The following is a 17730-nucleotide window of genomic DNA, read 5'->3' as shown; positions in this document are numbered from 1 at the left end:
TCGCACGCACACTATACCGTCCCGCTTTTTAATTAACCTTGCGACTCGAAACTTGGCACTCATGCTTCATTTTAACCTTCTGGCTAATTGTAGAGTCGATATCGACAGCACTGCTTCAGTATAGAGCGCCCGAATGCTTGCAGCGAGAGTGAGAAAGCGTCGTACAGAATCCGGGCATACGCTTTCGTTGTGTACACGTGTCTCCGGCACACGTTTAAATTGGTATATAGCAAAGGCCTACCTGATTCGATACACCCTCTGCACACACGTATACGTACACAGACAACGACCGGCGCCCGTCGCGTATCTCCAAGGCCTTCCGAAACTGCAAACAGCGCAGCGCGAACCTAAAAGCTCATCGAGCGATCACAAGGTATACGCTTCTTCGGAGTTGTGCGTTGGCTGAACGCGGGAATCGGGGTTACCGAAACGCGTGGTTCCGAACGAGCGGTATATACGAAGCCCTTTGATCGAGTGCGACCGTCACTGTCGAGCGCGTATAAGAGCTAAGTCGGTCATGCCCGATTGCGCCGAAAGGTTCGGCGTTCTTTTAACCAATCGCAAGGGAGAAAGAAAGATAGGCCCCGCGGCTAATGATTGATAGGTTTAATCTTAAATTCTGGAGCGGATTAACTACCAAGCACTGCTGCCCGCGGAGAGCCAAGAGCTTGCCTTTGCTGTCCGCCCGGAGGATTAACTTTAAGCCACGTGCTCACGCATGCGTGCTTCAAAGATTACAGCGATGGCAGCTGTTCGTTATGAGATTAAGCTTTCACCATCGTTGGGCATCACTTGTTCGCACCTCAGCCGGAGAAAGTGAAAAGAACGTCCGCCCGTCTGTCGTGGCCCTCGATGTGACCTCCATCGGCCCTCTGTAATAGATGGCTTCGGGCACCGACAGTTCGAGTCTTAAGCTGTCGCTACTGTTCACGTCGGGCATATATAGCGAAAGCAGAGACGGCCTAATGAACGGCATTGAAAGAGATTACGAAACAATTCCAACTGACAGCTGGCGTTCCCCAGAGTCTCAGTGTTCAGCTGAAAAGAAATTCACAGAGAAACGAATGGGCAGAACGCGTGACGGAATTTGTGTCGCTGCAAAGGAGTTGGTATTCGCAACGCAATTCATTGGAGGGAAACAGCCCGTACGTGACAGCGCCATACCAACGAGAGTTTTAGGATGTAAGGTTCTATTAACTCAAACACGCTTTCATTGACGACAGGCGTTAGCGTTGTCCACTCATTCGCAGACAAGGACAAAGCGTCTCGCCGGTCTAATTAAAACAGCCGGCCACCAATCACGCAGGAAAAGTTTGTCTTGGGCTGTTCATTGCGCAGTGTCGCTTTAACCTAGATCTATCGTTGTCATCCAGAAGTGCATTAGCGGGCCTGTATACGTGTGCCATTATAGCAGTCCCTTGTCCGGGAAATCGAAATATGAGCTATATACTTACATCCGCTAGCTATACGGACAAAAGCGAGAAATGACCTAGTTGCGGAACGCCCCAGCTGTAAAGCTCGTTCGAGCAAAGAGATGATAAAACCGGGAAATACCAACTGACTGTTCCGTACGTGATTCGAAGAGGCGACGGGGACTGCGGAGATGTTTTGGGGGAAATGGGACGATACGGCTGTAGAATTGCGAGCATCAGTGATATAGACAACGTAAATCAATGGGTGATAATTCCATTCGCTTTGAAATTTATCAAGATAAAATAAACGAAGTCCAGTGTTCGCACCTGTTGTTAGTTTATTAGTCCCACTTCATTTTTTTCTCATGAGCCGAATATATCGTTTATGTGTTAGAATGAAGAACAATCCAATCCGTGGAAAAAGATTTTGAAAATTTGCGACGTCTTAAGGGGTATGACCTAGATTTTTTGTTGCTGCTTTTGATGACACATTCGCCACACAGCGTTAGCATGCCCTTCGTTAACGTCGAAATGCATTTATTATAAGTTACTGAATGACTGAAAAATGGCGAAGAAAGAACATACGAGGCGCAAGTGCGCCAAGTTGTTTTATCTTTTTTCATTGTTCTTTGTTTTTTCTGTAATTGGTATACAAAGCTAATTTATACGTTAATGTGCGGAAACTTGCATCACTCATTGCTTTGCTAAAGGCTATATGCTTAGCATACATAGCCTCGTATATCTACAAAACTTTAACTGCCGTCACAATGACCTTACTAGCCGTAGATGACCGCAGCCGCCAATAGCATCTATAATAGACGTAGCCCAATGACTCGAGGCGGTATATGCAAAACAATACTCGCTTTAAGAACCGAGTAACATATGTTCCTGTTTCTTATGGTATGGCCATAAGATACGTGAAGAGAGGAGAGTGGGTCAGGACACAAACGGTTGTTAAGGATCTCACAGTCGAAATCAAGAGAAAACGTCACAGTTTCAGCACAAGGCCGAAGCAATGAATGCGAGAACAACACATTATAAGAAGTAAGGCTAGAAGATTTAGGAACCATACGAAATGTAGTCAACGTGGTCGATTGTGCTTGAATTGGCAGTAATGCAGTGACCAAAATATCTAAACATGTAATGCGAATAGATGACTGCGTGACGTCCGACAGGAGGCGAAGCCCAAGATCAGCATTGAGAAACGCGCCAAGCCACTGGTTTTCACGTCGAAGTACATTAACGTTGAAATATCCAGTGACTATCACTGGCACATCCTGTAGGCACACCGCACGGAAGCTGTGCAACAAGAAAATTATGACATCACTCCGCAACGTTCCTGGTGAGATGTACACTGTTGCGACAATAACACCGTGCGATGTTTTAACGGTGCAAGTGTCACCACAACTCATCAGGGGCAGCGAGTTGAGTTTGTCCATCTAATGTGAAAGTCGAAGCCCATTTCATAGGTGCCCATTTTCATGGGATCCGAATTCACAGGCACGCCAAGACTAGCAACTTTCCGAAAAATGCTGGACTTGATGCAATTTTGCCTGTTGCCTCATAGTCAAAATGAAGCCAGAGACGTTTTGAAGTGCCCCTTTCAGCAAACCGTATGTGTTTCAGTGAACCCACCTTCCATTGATCATACCATTGGACACGCCAATGTTTAGGGAAAGCATGTATGACTTGTCCAAACAAAGTACATGCTGTGTTCAAGAATGTTTCTTTCAAGTTGATTGAGAGTAAGCCAATGGTAAATGGTGTATATACATAGCTTGCGGTTAGTGAGATGGAAAGCATGAGCGGCGTGGCCTGGTTAGTTATTGCAGCGCGCTGAGGAGCGAGGGGTCACTAGTTTGAATTTTCTGTGAGTGCTTAGAATTTTTTTCTCCTGCTTTATTTCTCTGTGCCTTTTTTTAAACATACATATACATAAACATATCTGGGACATGATGGCGACGGCAAGAATCAGCTGAGAGTGTACATATAATTGCTCTCGCAATAAAAATAAATGGGCATGGGCCGGGCAGTGACACGTATTCGGGATAACAACTGGGCAATAAGTGTTAATGATTGGAATTCAATATAAGGCAAACGCGCGAGGGGAAGGAAGAGTTAGGTGGGCAGGTGAGATAAAAAAGTTTTCAGGTACAACGTGGCCGCAGAAAGCCCAGGACCAAGTTGATTGGCAGAACATGCCATTTTTGCCCTGTAGTGGTCGTTGTAATCCTGCTGAGGCTGACGATGATATTGAGAACACGCACCACAGTAGTAGTACATTGAAGTGTGATTTAGACATGCACGTGTGGTCCCATTTGGTTACGTCGGGCAGCTCTCATCCAAGGGATTATTTAGATTATACGTCGCGTCCAAACGCTTTAATTACACGCCGCTAGAATAATATAGAGGCTGTGATTGGAGAAAGACGAAAAGTAAACGCAGGACAAACAGGTAAAGATAAGTTCGGTATTCCAAGATGAACTGTGAATCTCTGCAATCTTTTTTTTTCCTACTGGCGCCAGAAATTTTTCCCACCGAAGCAAATTGGGCGTTGCCTGATCGCGTTTCATGAAGTGGCCCTCGAATTCTGAAGCGGCACAGGACAAAAGCAGAGACGGCGGAGAGAAAGATTGCGCCAACTTTACGCAACATCGCGCGAGAAATACGAAAAAAAAGAAAAGTTGCACATTGAACGGGCTGCGGCGGCAACCGGCACGGATTCCGGGATGCTAGGCCGAATCCTCCGTCGCCCGGATGAGGCGCCGCGAAGGATTCAGGGAAACAACACCGCCACTGCCGTCGAAGTCCACGGCGGCAACGGAGCGCCGCAGAGCAGCCAAGCGTGACTCAAGGACGTCCAATCGCTTAACGTGGCGGCTATCCCCGATGTCTCTCAAAGGAGGAGGGCAGTGAAAAGAGGCCCACGCCGAGCAAAGGCTTCTGCGGTCCACTGGTTGCGAACGAAACCCAGAGAACCGATCAGGCGAGGCGAACCTCTCCTCTCGAAGAAAAAGACACGGCACATCTTGTACGGTCCTCTCGACCGGACGTTCCTTCCAGTATGCAGGTTGTGCTATGCGAGTGTTTGTGTGCGCGTCCTTCCAGACCTGGTGCCTTTTTTTTGTCATTCCGGTGGTTCACCTGGCGCCGTCTAGAGGCGCCTGGCGCGGCCGCCGCTACCACGAGTACTGGGAAACGCCAGTGGACCGACCCGACCGGAAGAATGACACGAGATTGCCCAAATTCCTTCTTCGCGTGTGTGTTTGCGCTTCGGGTTCACGCTCCGTGTTCACGCTTTCCGGATGTTCCTGCAGCACCCGCGTTGACGGTTACCTTGCCGTTGACAGTATAGCTCTGTGTGTAGTCATGTTAGCTGCGCCCCTGCATCGCCCGCGTGGAGTCGCGCTGCAGATTCATGGGGTCCGAAAATCGATACTACTACAATGCGTGCGGTTTTTTCGTTACAGATACGCACACTCATCGTTCTGAAACACGCTCTAAAATTTTGTCCACAGTAGGTGTTGTGCGTGATACGAAGGACGGAAACCGTGGCGAGGGACAATGTGGTACGATCAATTCGCAAGAGCAGAGAGGAAAACTCCGACGAAACGCTCTTGCCGAAAGGGACACATGACGCTATGAGAGATGCTGCACCGTTCGGAGGCCTGTCGCGCCCGTTCGTTGAAGTTTCGAAGGGCTTCATTGTTCGATGGAGATATGTCCACGTAGTAAAGGTCCACGACTGATTAAAGAGAGAGAGAGAGAGAGAGAGAGAGGCAGAGAGTGAATAAACGAAATGGCGCCTTTTGAAATGAGTACCCCACTGCACCGAGCACAAGCTCGAGATACTTCCCTCACAATTAGGAAAACAGAAGATTGTCCGGAGAATTAGAAAGGAAAGGGAAAGGTAGAAGTATAAGAGAAATCAGGCTGAGACAGAAAGGGAATACCCACTGTAACGTGGCACAACGGCAAATTTAATAAGATAAACATCCCGAAAAGCACGAATCTGTTCTTTTTTTTCTTTTCTTTTTTAAAGTAATGTATCTCGTAATCGAGAAGACGGGGGGGGGGAGGGGTAAGGGTAACAGTGAGACGTGCATTGACGACATATCAGGAACATGTACTATTTCTTTTGAAATAATAAAGTTTGTATTTGTTTCGCCGCTTTTGTGCGAATGCGGACGCGTTATTTCTCTTTCAAGCCTGTAGCGCGTACGACGGAAGCTTCGAGCGCCATGCAGAATACGAAATACTTGAAACGGCGCATCACGGACGAAACGCAAGGTTCTGAAGGTTGAAAACGCATATCGCCTATAGTCGAGCGATTTCGGAGCGTAACGGCGGTGGCCTTGCGGGATAAAGAGATCCCCCTATACGATGTCCCAGATGTCATTTACGTTACGACGCTCGAACCTGGTGTGGTTCACGCGTGGTGAGGGTTGGGGGGGGGGATATACCACGTGTTTGTATGCAGTGTCAGATTGATGAGAACTATTGCCCTCGGCACTATAGCTGCGTACAACAGCGGCGTCGTTAGATATCGGTTAACAGCAAGGAACTTTCGTTGGAAAGTGCTACATATTTAATCTAAGAAGCGTCAGCGAAGCAAAAACCAGAACATGTACCACAGGAATGAGAACACATACATTTACAGTGCACACACGGGTTGGATGTTTTCTAAAACTTGAACCGACTTTGCGCATTTCCATGTAACTGTAACGGCCAACGTTCGGTGCACTTTTCTGAAATGTTCCTATGTAGCAATCATAGCAAGTTCGCGGCAAGCAATGTGATTGATCGCTACGTAAGGTTGAACGTCCCGAAACTACCATATGATTATGAGATGCCGTATAGCGGAGGGCTTCGAAAATTTTGACCACCAGGGGTTCTTTAACGTGTACCCCAATCTGAAGTAAGCAATGGGTGTCAAACCAATGTATGCGATGGTATGAAAGTGCTAAAAAAATTGTTCCGATATAGAAGGCCATCTTGCGATACCTGACAAAGCGCGCGGAATGTTGTCATATCGCGTGAATGACTGCAATTTCAAAGTATTTGCATAAAATTTTTCTCCGTATAAATGCGCCGCTGCGGCATATATACACAGTTTTATGCTGACGGTCGTGTCGAGAAAACCGCGGGCTCGACTATATGAATGATGCGTTGATTTACCCCCTTCAGTCACGACGTACACAATTATGTACGCGAACTTCGAAGGAACTTTGAAGGTGCGTCACACGCTGCGTGTTTCTTCAAATGGCCTGAAACTCGGTGTGTACATTTCTGCAGGCTTCCCAAGTGGATAAATATCAATTATTTTATTTAATTTTGCTGCATATTGCTGCAGATGATGACTTTGCTAGAGAAACTACTACGCTCGACAAACGTTTAACGTGCCCCATTCCAGGACCAACGTGAATTTTTTTTTTTGCGCTCGCAATGAATACAATCAAAAAAGAAACTCGACACGAATTTCGGGTCAAGCAGTTGTTTTTTATGCAATTACTGAACCTGACAGGTGGCAGAATCGGCAGATGATTACACACTAATTTTAATTACTGAAACTCATACAGAACAACACATTTCTTCATTTTCTTTCTTGGAATGTAATACTGAGTGCATTGGAATTATGCGACACGAATTTCACGCGTTTTTGACAGTCCATCCTAATTTATGACTGAAGGGGATACAATACATGAGGCAGAATGGCGTAATATTTTATACGATGTGGTCCTGGAAGTGAAATAATGTTTATATCTACAACCACAGAATCGAGACACAGAAATGAACAATATCAAAGAAAAAAATTAGGGGACCCTTAGGCTTCGCGTTTAGGAGTTGAACGCGATAACGATTTTCTGTTCTTATAGTGCCTAATTCAAACACTTAGTGTATGACATCTTTCCGAACTTGCTATGCATGCCCAATACGTGGTTTCAAGGGTGCAGTAGCGTGTGTGCCTCTTGTAGTGGTTGACTGGCTCTAAACTATATGATGACATGATCATCCCAGGTTTTGAAGCCCGATGGCAATGTACGCTTGTATCACGCATTATTACGGCAATATTTCATGTTGTATTGTGAAGCATGCACACAGGACGCGTGTGTTTGTGAAGCATGAACGTTGGTTTCACTGCATTTCCAAGCAGAAGTTATTTTCACTGTACTCAACAAGCAGTGGCGGGGCTGTGCGGTATAACACCTGCTTGCCACGTAAACGACCCGAGTTTGATTCTCACTCAGACCTGGAATTTTTATTATATATTTTATTCGCATATTTCTCGATTTTTTGGTCATGAAGAGGTGGCCTATTTTTAGGTCACGAAAAGATCATGATGTTTCGCTCACAACCGCCGACGCCGGAATTTCGGCGAAACGAGCTCTAACTCTGTCGCGTTAAAAAGGAGGTGTTTCATGCAGCTTCAGGTTGGCATGGTCGCTGAATCGAGCTGAACATCAGTGGAGCAATCACGCGTATGCGTCGTGCCAGTTACCGATACATAAGATAGCGTTATTTCGCTTCCAGAGCTGGCTGCATGACACATAGCGTATCCGCTTATTATACTACACCATGAAATAATATCTCTCAACGAGGACCTATATACTAAACGTCGATACAATAGAAAGATAGCGAAAATGTGCAACACATTCTTTTGTTGTTGTTGTTGTTGTTGTTGTTGCTACCGTTCCTTTTTCCATCAAGTTGTTCTCAGCGGGCAAACAGATCCGACAACGCGGCAGCACCGGACACGAATCGCGTATGTGCAACGGCGGGCAATTCGAAGCATTCCGCTACACACTCCCAATTCTGCGGCTTCAATCCTCTTATCGGCAGCATCGGAATTTCACCGCAAGGAGGTGGTATGAGGGGGGGGGGGGGGGAAGCACTGCCGTCTCTCTATAGACACGCGTACTCCATACACTTGTGGAAGTACGGTTGTTTGCGGCTATATGCCAGCCCCTGGCCTATTAAGCGAAGCTCTCTCCACAAACCTTCTTGGTCGTGCGTATACCTCGCCTCTCCTTTTCGTGGCCGATGTCGGGCGGAACCGAAGGGGACGAATATCAGTCGAGACGTTGCGCAATCGGAGCAGAAGCACGACGCACGCGGTTGGCGGCTGCAGGACGAGACGCGATGTGCAGCAGAGGAGGAGGTACAGACTCGCGTGCCCCAAATACCGCACCCGCCGTGGTGGCGGCGGCGAGCATTTAATGCGGGTCCCTTCTTTAATCCGATATGGCCCCGCATGCCCAGCCACCGCGACGAATCGGAGCAGCGTTTCCCGCGCGCTTCGTTACGAACCCTCATCGGCCCGCGGCGCGCTTCATCTATCGAGGTTGAGCCGCCGCCAAAGCCGCAGGAAATAGGGTTCGCGATGAAGCCTCGCGTAGCTTACCACTTTCTTTTTCTCTCTTCAGAAGGCGACTGAAAGAACGAGAACAAGGAGAAGGAATCGGACGAGACGTGACCGGGGAGCGAGACTGCGGGCAGCTCGGCAGCAGCGTCCCGTCATTGCATTTCTGAAGTCGTATATACGCATGGTATCGGAATACGCGCGGGGTTCGACGTCGGTATGCCAAAAATGTTACCTAGCAAGCGTATAAGATAGGTTCAATCAAGTTTGAAGAGCCATCGGTGCTCGACGAATTCAGTTCGGACAGGCTTCCCATGTATCGAATACATAAATGCCCTATCCATGGGCGGATATGAAAAGAGGGCTGTATTCGGACGCCTTGACTCCATCCCAGCCTGATTTTCTAATTCATAAGCTGCATATAGGTGCTGACGCTCCAACTCAGCTGTATTAGAGTGTCCATAATCATACAACGAGACGGTAGCCATAACTGCATGTACTAAGAAAAGAAGCGTAAATTTAAGGGCCCATTTTCTTTGTTAGACACAATATTAAATGAAAACTAACAGACAACGAAATCAAGAAAAGTCCTGAAAAGAACGTTGAATAAATAAATAGAAAGTTCCTCCTACAAACACAATCTGCAACAGCCTTATTATACTGAGTTACAGACCAACACAACTGAAAATTACCGAAAAAGAAGTGTTCGAACAACCCCTACAAGGTGTAACGGTGAGCGTTTAGTTATCGGAGAAGTTCATGCTACGAGAAAAAGCCGCGCGCATTAAAGTATGCCCCCATATAAAGCGCGCTGTGCACACATAACGCACAAAAGAAGCATTCAGCGTTAACACCTTTAACAGCTGCTCGCGTGGGCACTTACAGGTATAATGATTCGGGTAATCTGGGCGCGTCATCTTGAAATCACTCAAGAGATCGTATGGCAGGAAAAAAAGGTCCTACAGATACTCCAACACAATGACACAACGCCTGTATGTGTGCGCTGCGAGGACGCCCATACTTCCGTCTCGCATTGAGGGTGCCGAAACAACGACTTCGCTTGTACACTTCGCTGACGCGGAACACATATTCCTCACGTATACTTTGACGCAGCTCCAGCTTATCCCCATATATTTTTGTTTTGTTTTCGTTGATCGCTGGCATCACCGTATGCAATCCATGTCGTACTCCTTCCGGTTGCCGATTAAAGTGTACATATTTCCATGGTTTTTGGCTGCGATAATAGCCTCTGCTTATCGCAGCGTGGCATCGAATGGATGCTCCGCAGAGCCGTACGACGCGGTCAGAAGGAAATACGTTCCATATGGTTGCTGTTGGAGTCGTTTGCGCCCAGTGCGAGGTTGAGGGCTTGGATGAATGATAAAGGGAACAAAAAAAGATGAAAACAAATGAGAAAACATGGACGCGTCGTTTTTTTTTTTTTCGCGCTGCGTACACGAGGTTCTGTGAGTGTTCTCCGAGGAAACCCGGAAGAAAACACCGGTCACTCAAAACTGCTGAGGGATTTTTCCCTTTATCAAATTTTGTGCGCCGGCCCTACGTACGTATCCGCTTTGTTCCTGGTTTCGAGCAGCGAAGCGAGAGAGACAGAGGAAGAGAGGCGTCAGCGAAGAATTGAAAGAAGAAAAGCTGGGGGAACAAATGACACCGCAATCACGGAAAATATCTAGGCTAAGCTTGTGACGTATAGGAAAATAAGGTATCGCTTGATTCTGCTTTTACCAGCGCGAGACGAATTCTCGCTGGATAGCGTGTGCACCGTTAGGAAGGCTCGGGGAAAACGTGACGTATCATGGAATCACGCGAGTCATATATATCCAACTCACCATTCCCGTTCCGCAATCCCCAGTGTAGGGTAGCCAACCCGAAGTCTTTTTGTCAGCATCATTGCCCTTTCTGTTTCCTTCCATCCATTGCATAGAAGAAACTGTGGGCGGTATAAAGTACATGCCACTTGCCACCGCATTTTAGTTTCTACACGTCTAACTAAAAGAAGAGGGCGAAATAAAAGCCCGACCAAGGCTTGTAGGCAGCAGCAAAGAAACGTAAGAATATAATGGTAAGTATAAGATTCCTATAAAAAGCTTCAACGATTTTTACAGGGATGGTATAAGCAATAATAACAAAAGAGAAATAATCAGAATTTAGTTTCTTTTTTTTTTACTTCTATCGCTAAGACATGCAGAATATCTGTGACAGAAGCACGATTTCACACAGGCACACTCGCTCAACAGAAGCACACAACGAGAAATCAAGGAGACTCGAGTGGACCAGATGATTGTCGAAGTGTGCGAATATATGCGGGCACGAATAGCATTACACGAGCTGGTGTAGAGCGAGCTGAAGCAATTCAGATGTAACTCAACAACAGCTGTCACTTCAGCGCGGCCAACGTATACGGTATACGGTGCTGTCTATTGTGCGACTCGCGTTACGGCTAAACGTGCAACACGAGATGGCGAACTGCTTCTCAGGGCGGATCTCTTGCGCAACCCTTTCCGCTAGTCACGACTAACCAACAGGGGTAACTGTGCCGCAGCGGGCCCCGCGCATATCGCGAGGTGCTGCAGCGATCCATCTTTTTCATCACGCGCCAGTTAAGCTCGGTCCGCCGTTGTCTCGGGTTATACGGTAGTTAGCTTCCTACGAGTCTTTCGTCACGCAAACTATAGCGGCGCGAAGGGCGGCGTCCGTTAATCCGTCTTTTCGGTCACACGCTTCCTATTGTAAGTGTAGATCAGGCACTGGACACGTCAGTCAGTGGCGCACGCACTGCAGATTGGCGTTCGTAATCATTCGGAAGCAAGCGAAGCATCGACAATCGAGTCGTCGTCGTTGGCCACCGCCTACAGCGGCTGGCCCGGAGTAGTGTCTTGAGCAAAATGCCACCCGCGCCACCGACTCGCGCCCCACGTCTCAACGGACAAAGGGAAAAGAAAAGTGGAGCACTGCCGGACGAATGCGAGCAGGACGGGTGGGTTGAAAACGACACCTGTCCAGAAAGAACGCCGGACCCGTAGTATACACCGAGGCGTTCGGCCTGAGAAACAAAGAAGCGGCAAGGAACTCGGAGTGGCGGACGCCCATTGGCATGTACACACGTATGCGCATGGTATGACGTGGGGGCGAGATCGAAGACGATACGTGCGCACCGCGCACGCCGGGAGACAATGAAATCAAGACATCGCCCAGTGAATCTCGCTCGTCGAGTAGGCAGCCGCGGTCTCATTTTCCAAGCTGCTTATTAGCGAGACGAAATACACCTCCTCCTCAGCACCGGCACCGATATTGTGGATGCGGACGCAAGGCGTCTCTCCTCCACCTGCACTCTCGGCAACAGCATTACCATGAGCGCGTGCCTTGCACGTCTTAGCGAGAAGAATCGAGCAACATGCGTGGACTGCGAACAATGAAGAAGGCCCGCAGCAGACTGATAAGCACGTCAAGAATCTGCCGTCCGCTTTGGGGGCTGTACACGAATGCCTTTAGCGGTCATTACCGTCCACCAGGTTGAGCCACGAGAAGTAAGTCTTGACGAGGAAACAGAAGAGCAGATATGAAGGGTAATTAGAATTGCAACCCTTTCTCACCCCCGTGCTCGCTTCTGTGGCAGGAAATCGAATATGTCCAGGGCGCCGATCAGCTGCTGCAGATATGCGTTCTGTCAAGCGTCGGGAAGAACTTTGTGGAGAGAACAACTCAATAAGTGTCGTACCAAGAAAGATACAAATTAGACGGAGAAAGATAAAATGATTACCCAAAACAGGAAATCCTGTTTGCTCCTCAGTGGTGCACTGGGCCCAGTGATTCATAAAGAGGGCTGCAAAGCCTTGAAATGTAGCAGGGAAACACTGTGGGTGCAACACGATGCCTGTTGTTCACTGGAGGCGTCAGCACCGAAGTAGCTTGTGTATAGATACTCGTTGTACGCAAAAGTTTCAAAAATGGCATCCGTGTATATAGCCGTCTTCTTCGACGGATACTAATGTCGGTATTCCACAATCATTCTTTACGAAAACATCTTGTCATCTGTGCCAACCATTAAGCAGCCATGAGCTATTGTACTTACACACTATATCAAGAAGAATCGCGTGAACACATAAAGCATTTCTTCTCGACGCAGATCCATACCAAGCAGCGCTGGCAGCTCGTTTCAATGCAGAAAGTATGATGTTTCGTAAAGGTCACAATCCTATAGCCGACAAAGCTGCGTATAGCTATATCCCCGCGTCAGTGCTGTCACGATGGAATGCAAAGGTGAAGCAAGCTCCAGATGGTGTCAGCCAATTATTCAGAAAACAACTACGGCTAACAGCATGCAAATTTGAGCGCCAGTTCTCGCCTGACTTTACGGCGCTTGGTACTGACACAGATGCGCAAGAATATTGTCTAACGTGGCCGCTTCGCATTTACAACAAACCGGCGCCACTCTTTACGACAGGTCGGCGTGAACTGCATCGATGATCTGTCTCTTAATTCACGTGATTTACTTTTCGATCGGCCTGTTTGGCGCTAATGATCGCGTCACGACCGTGGTGGAGAGCCAACAGTATTGTGCTCTGATGAAGGCCGATTAACCATATAGCTGTTGATAAAATATGTTTCTTTGATCAAGCTTCTTCTCAACAGGTAATTTCACCTTATAGAGCAACGAGCTTCCTCCGGGTGGCCTGGTTACGGGCTGCCAAGGTTTTCCGCGTCCTTTTTATCGTCTCCAAAAACTTCGTATTTATAGAGCGTGCGAACATTCCTTGTGGAGCTCGTTCCCAAGAAACGAATCGAGCATTCGCTAGCTGTGGGTAACGTTAATTCATGTCCTCAAACGGATCATCGGTATGCCGCATGAAAGGCCTCATCGTTGTTTTATTTCCCGTTTAGTATTATTAATGAGCACCTTCGACGAGTCTCTCAAGCCAGCTGCCCCTGGCTCATTATGAAAGCGTTCCGACTCCATTGGAATCAAGCCGAGCTGGATTATTATGATAGAACGGGGAAAGGCGGGTATCGAGCTTGGAATGCGTCATATACCATATCGTTGAGGACAGCGTACATACTAATGTCTTCTTAACAGTCGCGCAATCATGACGCCGGTATGGGTCACCGCTCCATGAAATGCGGGCTTTCAGGAGGGCCTGCAAGCTGCAGCCACGCGCCCTTTTCCGCGCGCTCACCAGAGGACGCTGCTGGAAGGAAGACCAACAGCTCACTCGGTCCACACGTTGATGGCGGCGACTGAAATAATGCGCCGCGATATTGCTGGTTTCCAGCGTCACAACCCGGGGCACTCTTCTCGTTGAAGAAGCCCGTCTCAAGGCACGACACAGTGGACACGTGGCAAGGCACACACACGCGGTCGCGAGCTACAAAGGACCCGCAAACTGGGCAGAAGCGTTTAGGGCCTTCCCGAAGAGAAGGACCACAAAAGAGAAGAGACTCCACAGCTGCTTTATGCTACCCGCGCGTGAAACTGGGGTAATGATTCGCCAGGCGCGGGACACGGCGCGCTATTGATGCCCGTCAGCGCATGTGCACGGTGGCGGTGCGGTCGAAAGAAAGAAGCGGAAATCGCTCGAATACGGTTTCCGCGCGAATCCCTCGCTCACGCACGGCGTTCCCGTGCTTAGTACGTGTAAAAATGCCGCAGGCGTCCACCCTTCTCCGGACGCACAGCTCGAACGCTAGCCCGGTTCACCGTGACTTCTTGTCCAGTCCCCCTCTCTACCTTCCCCGTGTTTGTATCGGTCGGCACAGTTCAGTCGAGCAAACGAGCGAGCTGCCACCGTTTTACTGAGGCCTCGGGCGACTGACCGACAGCGTACACGTTTCGGAGCGATTTGTTTCTTTATTTCCTTCCTGGGAAGAAAGAACACAAGATTTCACCGTTTTCCTTTCGGCTTCTCCTTGGTAGACCCGCAATTACGCTAACGGCACACCTCGCGTCTTCGATGCATACGCTCCCGTTATATACGCAGCGTGAAAAATCAAAGAGAACGGCAGCCGAGTGTCTCGTAGTGATCTGTGTTCCGTCTTGCCGCAGTGATCACACGAAAATTACGGAGTTGCTTGTTGCCGGAGGCGTTCTCGTGCCGAAGAGCTGCGCCGTGGGCGGCGGAAGAGCTTCGGCTCTTTTGCCAATGCTGCTGCATATCTGGTTAACGCTGTGCGGCGTAATTTGCATCCGGCACGACGCGGTCTCTTCTGATTGTCTTTTCATACCCTGCCTATCAGTGTTGTGAACGATCGTATACCCCACGGCTACGGCACGAGGACGTTGTCATTAAGGATGTACACAGACAGCGACATCGGAATCGACATGTAAATTTTATTCCCTCGTAGACGATATTGCACTTGTTTAATTAGCCGAACTTAGAGACGCAAACCCAAACATCATGCTAGGTTATGATTACCATTCTTATACGGCGCCCTGCATGCCTTGGCCAGATATCTCAACCTTATTTAGACATTGAAAAGGACATCGTCATTAATTACTATATTTGCGTGATAGTTGCCAGGGCATTTCAGTACAGATTCGCTTATATTCATGCACTGTCAGCCACTCAACAGTGAATGTCATAAGTTTCAGCTTGCGCAACTGTATACTGTTCATTGGAAACTTGCTGCAATATGTTCGTAAATACGCACTGCGTCGACGTATCGCCAAATCGACGTCCTTGGTGGCAGGAGTCGGTTAAGAACGCGTGAAGAGCTGGACAAAGGCAAAACGCAGACGAATATTTCACGCAGTGCCACGCAAGAAGCGGTGAAACACCGAGGCGCCAAAAGAGAACGGCAGCCTCGTGCCGTACGCCGTATCACACTCGCCTGACAATGAAGAAGGGCGAACCCTGGGATCGCTGGGGAAAACAATACCGCGGGGACCGCCGCAAGAAAATGGGCGTGAGCCGAGGCTCCGAAAAAAGGCGCCTTAGCCTCGACCAACGCCCCGAAACCTCGCCAACACCGCCGCGGTTCGCGAGGGCGCGATATGCGAGAAAGCACGCGTCGGGTGGACTGCGTCGGCTGTCCACCTGAATGCCAACCCCCCGCTGGCGCCCTTACAGCGCCGCTACACTCGCCTGGTACAGTATAGGCTAGAAATAGGCAGCGCTCACCACGTCAATGTGTCGAGTGATCTGGGCTAAATGCGAGCATTGTGATGCACCTCCGCGATGTCACGGGGGAAACCTGTCGCCGACGCGTAGGCTCCAGAAAAACCGCGCCCACCGATCAACAGCAGCGCGTCCACCCTGCGTCATCAAAGAGGCGTCCTACGACTTCGATGGGCCGCCTGTATTATAACCTGCCCACACGTGGCCCTGCCTGGCAATGGGGTAAGAAAACTAAAGAAAGTCCGAGGAACAAGTCGGGTGTCGTGGTCGCGTCAGCGCCCCTGTAGCGTAGAGTATAGAACCCTTCCCGCGAGGAAGAAATTCGATGCGCGCGAACGCGAGGGGCAACATCTTGCATGGTCCGAGGCACCGCCTCCGCTTCCCGGGGGGGGGCGCTGCAAGCGCGCGAAGTGATCGGACGTGCAGCGCATCGGCTCCGTCGTTTTTCGGCTGGAACCGTCGGTTTCTAAGCTGAACCTCAACGAAACTGATGCCATTGGACGCCTAACACCACAAGGAGTCTGTGGACACCGATTCTCCACAGGTGGGCCAATTTTCGAGACTTTCACGCCGACCGCGTCCTGCAACGCCGCGGTTGAGCTGGCCCTTTCAAGGGCTAGGCTCGACGCAGCTGGCGTCTCGGATTCCCGGGTATGGCGGCAACTAAGATCACCGGGTATGACCCGGTAACCATGCAATGGACTGAAATCGACGCCACAAAACGAGATGAAGATGAAGATGTTCCACCCACCGAAGATGAGTGTTTGCAAGCCCTGATGCGTCTACGGCAACGCAGGACACAGGCAAATCCGACAACCAAGGGAGACGCCAGCACAGCGTCGCTGACCCAGGCGGGGATTCCCCGCTCAGTGACTCCCGGCGGTGCTCGCGCTGCTTCGCCAAAAGGAAGTAAGAAGACAGCACAGCAGTGGCGCCCGAAACAGACGCCACGCTTACGCTCGGAAGACCTCATCGTGGTCCTGAAACCTCGAGGAACCCTCGATTTGAAGATGGTTTTCAAGCACGGAGAAGTGGGTTCTGCAGTAGCTCGCTACGTTGGTGACCTGGCAGCCGACGACCTCAGCGTCTGGCCCGTCTGGGAACAGAACGTCATTGTCTGTGGCACTCAGACCCCATCCGTGGTGGACAAGCTTATCAAGGAATTCGACCTCAAGGTTGGGGAACAGACATATCCCTTCCGTGGCCATCTCAAACTCAATGGCGACTGTTGCAAAGGGGTCATCCGTGTCCGCGAGGACGAAACCTCTGCTTCACTCAAGCCGAAACTTCGCTGGAGGGAGGGCGACATCGCTTTCATCCGAAAACTTGGCTCCTCAAATATAGCGGTGGTGACTTTCGTGGGCCGAAGACTTCCCCGTTACATTCAGTACAACTATGAATGTGTCCCAGTACACACCTATAAGAAAACAATCCCGGCGTGCTACAGATGTGGTACGGTTGGCCACCGGGTGGACAACTGCCCTCACCCCGAAGACGGGCGCTGCGGATACTGCGGCAAACAAGTTGGGGCCACTACAGACGGCCTAAGAGAACACGAGTGTCAGCCTTCCTGCATAATCTGCGATGGGGCCCACCTCACAGGGTCCGCGGACTGCACTGGAAAGTTCCGAAAGCTGCAACGTCCGGAGGCAACGAACAAGGCAGGACCCGCCACAACACGGCACAAGCGGTCGCCCCGACCTTCGAAGAAGGGGAAGCAAGGCCAGCAACAGCGGCAACCACCGCAACAGAAAGCCGGAAACAAGCACGTGTCTCAAGAAGTCAAGCCAGGAATAGGGAAACAGGCCCCGACACTCCCGGCCGGGGT

General features: G+C 49.5%; 1 protein-coding gene across 2 annotated transcripts in view; it reads right to left on the bottom strand.

Annotated features, from left to right (window-relative positions):
• Positions 1-17730, bottom strand: part of LOC119159499 (uncharacterized) — a 230542-nt gene that overhangs the window by 23881 nt on the left and 188931 nt on the right. The window lies entirely within an intron of this gene.

This window comes from Rhipicephalus microplus, chromosome 1 (genome assembly GCF_043290135.1).
Source record: "Rhipicephalus microplus isolate Deutch F79 chromosome 1, USDA_Rmic, whole genome shotgun sequence".
NCBI classification, from domain to species: Eukaryota; Metazoa; Arthropoda; class Arachnida; order Ixodida; family Ixodidae; genus Rhipicephalus; species Rhipicephalus microplus.
Note: the sequence above shows the minus strand (reverse complement) of the source record. Positions and strands in the feature narration are given on the sequence as shown.